Source organism: Pteropus alecto, unplaced genomic scaffold, assembly GCF_000325575.1.
Source record: "Pteropus alecto unplaced genomic scaffold, ASM32557v1 scaffold7, whole genome shotgun sequence".
Lineage (NCBI taxonomy): Eukaryota > Metazoa > Chordata > Mammalia > Chiroptera > Pteropodidae > Pteropus > Pteropus alecto.
The window spans coordinates 15189313-15193530 of NW_006494614.1; positions in this window are offsets into that span (position 1 = coordinate 15189313).

Sequence of the window (4218 nt, forward strand, 5' to 3'; positions counted from 1 at the left end):
TATTTTCTATTTTGTTTCTTGTTGCTCGCCCGAGAAAAATGCTCCACAGAGCAAAGATTGTTTCTGCCGACCCCCTCCCCCGCGAGGTACCCCTAGAGCTCAGAACAGTTTTTGCTATATAATAGGACTTGATTATATATGTAGAATAAACACACACATTCAGGCTATAAATTACTTGAATAGAGGGGTCATGTTTAATTCAATTCCATGATTCCATCTGAAAATGATTTCTGGTACATTAAACCCACAAAAGATTTTGTTGAATAAATAAACGTATTTGCCAAACCTTGGATACAATACAGGAGAAGCTACTTAAACATGCAGCAGTTTATTTGCTGGACTTCTTCTATCTAATATAGTTGTTCAAATAGCTTCTCAACCTATGTGGAAAAATGGTCAACTGTTATATTGGCTAGTGAAGGAAAAGTTTCTCATTTATCTGCAATAGTTTTGGAACTCAATCCATGGTACCAGTAGGTGAGTTTTTTTTTTTTGTTGTTTTTTTCCTTTTTTGGTTCCTTTATATTTTATCCTTTAACAGCTTCATTCTCTTATATTTTTGAAAGACAATGCTGCTTTTTAGGTTTGGTTTTAAAGTAGAACACTGGGACATTATAGGAAATTTTGATGCCTAGTATACAGATTCAGAAATTCTGATTCCATTAGTTGGGGTGAATCCTGGGCGCTGGTAGCTTTAAAATGTCCCAGAGAGATGGGAATGAGGAACCAGGATTAGGAATCACAGTTTAAGAATGGTTGTATCTTAGACTAACTGGTCAGGTCTCAATGGCCGCCACACATAACCTAGCTCTCACCATAACTGGTAAAATTGGGAGAGTATTTTGCACAAACAATAGAAATCAGGAAAGGCATATTTTAGTCATTTTTAATGCATAACATCTAGATCTTTTCTGATGTAAATGATAGATTACTTTGTACTTTTCAAGGTTATTTTAGTGAGTTTATTGCTGTATCGGGGAAAATGCCTTTTTTTCATTGCTATTAAATTTAACTGTGAATAATGGAGAAAAACTGACATCCAAATAGTCAAATTCATGATTTTCCTTTATAAAACTAAATTTTAGGAAAGACTTGCTTCTCTCTGTAAGTCAAAGTCCTATGGATTTTTAAATTTATTTATAATATTAAGAGGGAAACAAGTTTTTCAGATGGGATGTTAGTTGATATTAGAATTTTTCATCTATCACTTATTTCTAACAGAATAATGAAGAATCAATGGAAATAGTTTCCTAATGAACATAAAATAACTGCATTTGTATGAATAGTGATTTAAATTTATCTCTCTAGGGAATTAGGCAGTTAGTTACAATTTACTATGTATGTAGAACAAATACAAAATATAGAATTCATTTTACACAAATACTTCAATTTCTATATCTTTTATACAATGAGTTTATACAAAATGTGTGCGTGTGTGTATATATAAAACATTTCTGTAAAAGAAAATGTAATCTGTAATTTAGAAGATATTAACATTTCACCTCCAGTTTATAGTAGTTGTGACTCAAAGAATGACATTATTTTTTCTTTTTGATGTTAAGGAATTGAAATGACTTATAGGGACAATTGTATTTATTTCCACAGTTACACTGTCTGCAATTTTCAAAGGCCCAGTAACACCTGGGCCTTTGCTTTCTTGTTGAAAATGAAATGTTCCCAATGCCAGACTGAGTGGAATGAGTTGAAGAAAAAATGACTCTTTTTACTCATCGCTCAGTGAATAATGACACCAGTGATGTTAATATTAATGGCACCTGAAGGGAATAATGATCCATCATTGTGCCTCCCTCACTGCCCAGTGAAACTATGTGTGTACAATTTCTAGGGAAATTCCAGTTTTACAGCACAACTTGAAACTAGGGTACATCTTGTAAAAAAAAAAAACAAAAAACTGAAATACTACCCTGCTATATTCTAAGAAAAATAAGCCTGGCATGTTTAAGAAATTCTATAATCTGTGTATAGTCCACTCCTCTCAATCCCTTGTCTTTAGGTCATTTTGGTTTTGACTTTTAGGAGATAAGTTTTTGATGCCTGTAAGTAAACAAAACTAGGAGATTTTTCTTGTTCTTGTTCTCACCACCACCTCTGTCCATAACTCTCATAAGATAAATAAGTCCATATGTCAATCATAAATTTACCTAAATTTTTTAATAAATGAAACTATTTTCTCTGTCAAGGTTTTAATTTCATTAGGACCCATTGCTATATACCAAGACAGAGTAACAAGAGTGAATTTAATAGAGAAACATATAAATATATATTCACAAAAATTTATTTAAGGTACTTGAATATAACTCAAATCAGAATAAGCTCGATTTATTTTTGCCTTATTGCCATGAGTTATATAGCTAAGATAGTTTAAATTCCATTTGCATACCCTACTATTTTTGCCTAAATGTGCATAGTCAACTTTTGTCTTACCTTTCTTTGCTAAAAAATAAAAGCTTTTTAAAAAATAGAGGCTTGCAAAAAATAGGAGTGAACAAATCCCTCGCTTCTATAATTTTCTATCTTTACTGTTTTATTTAAATTTTAAAAATATTTTTCTTCTTTTCACTGTCTTTTTCTCTTTTTTTTTTTTAAGCACTGAAATATTTGTTTGACTTAAATTATGTTTAAACTAAATCAATTTCAAGGAGAGACATTTGAAATGAAGTCTTGGAAAAAAACAATGTTTTCTATACTGATGCTTTTGAGTCATCTCAACCTCTTCTCTCAACTCTCAGATAAAATCATGGGGCTTTTGTTTTTTTTAATAAAAGGAACTTTTTAAGGTATAAAAATGACTTAGGTGGAAGTCAATGAGGTGCCTCCCAAAAAGTACGAGGCTTTGGCATCAGGCAGCCCTGACTGAGTAACCTGGGTAAGTAAGGAGCTGGCTAATCTGTACCTATTTTCTATTGTTCAAAAAAGGTGAACAATCCTATCTCACAAGGCTATCATGAGATGAAATTTAGTTAGAAAACATAGAGTATGTGTATTACAGGCCTTCATTCAAAAATAGGAATTCTATTTTCATTTATTGTTTTCATTTCTGATGAAAATTCTGAAATTATTTTCATCTAAGTCTTTGTCAATGTCTATACTTCTAAGTGACTGTGGTTATGTTAATGAATAACATGTTTGAGAAATATGATTTGGCTATTTGGTGTTATCATTCAATGACTGCTTCAATGGAGTGACCTGAAATTGTTACTACAGCCAAAGCATCAAAAGAATTGAATGGAAGTGAAATTTCAGATCAAGTGCTTAATTTCTTATCAAGCAAAAAACATATTCTTGACCCTAGGAAAGAACATCTTCAGAAGAAACAGCTCTGTATCCAGTAAATTATCAATAATAATTCTTTCAAATTGGCTTATATAACTTAACCGAAGACATTCAGTTGTCATCGGCAAGGATGCGAGATGCTGAAAGCAAAAAAGATCCCAGAGAAGAAATTTGTGTTAGATTTAGATGGATGAAGTAGGTAGGGTGTCTCCTGTACTTACATTGAGGGAAACGGATCCAGATATATTATCTGTTTAAAAACAGTGTCTCACCACTGTCAATGTCTGGAGTGCCTCTAAAAACATAGAAGATTTGTCATAAAACTTAAAATAGAAGGTGTAGTCTCTGGCTGCAGAATATACCCTGGCATGAGATGACCATCTCAGCATCTGGTTAGTAAATTACCTCAGCAGAAAATGCTCTCCTTTGTTTACAAATGGTCTAGCTACTTTCTCAGTGAGACTGGAGAATGAGAAACTTTTGGAAACATAGTTGTATTCAGTTTCTAAATATGAAAATACGTTAAAAATTCTCTAATCCAGGTGGAATCATGCACCAAATGTTATTATAAACAAAGTCAATGCTCTCTTCATGTCTTTTCTTTAAAAACATAACTAAGCATGAGAACCTAAATTTTAAAAATGCTTTTTTTTTGCGGTTTATTAATATTGAAACCAATAAGAAACAAATCTCATATGGCAGTCTTATTAAAATAAATTTAAACAATAAAATTTATAAGTTGAGTCATTGAGTATTTTAAGACATAGTTATCAAATGATATTGGCTAAGGAAATTTTTTCCAAAAGTAACAGTATAGGATAATTAAAATTCAATTCCTTTTCTTTAGACTATGTTAATATCAAAACAAAGAAATAAACTAAAAGTTGAAACAAAAAAAAATCACTAACTAAAAACTATTAGAAT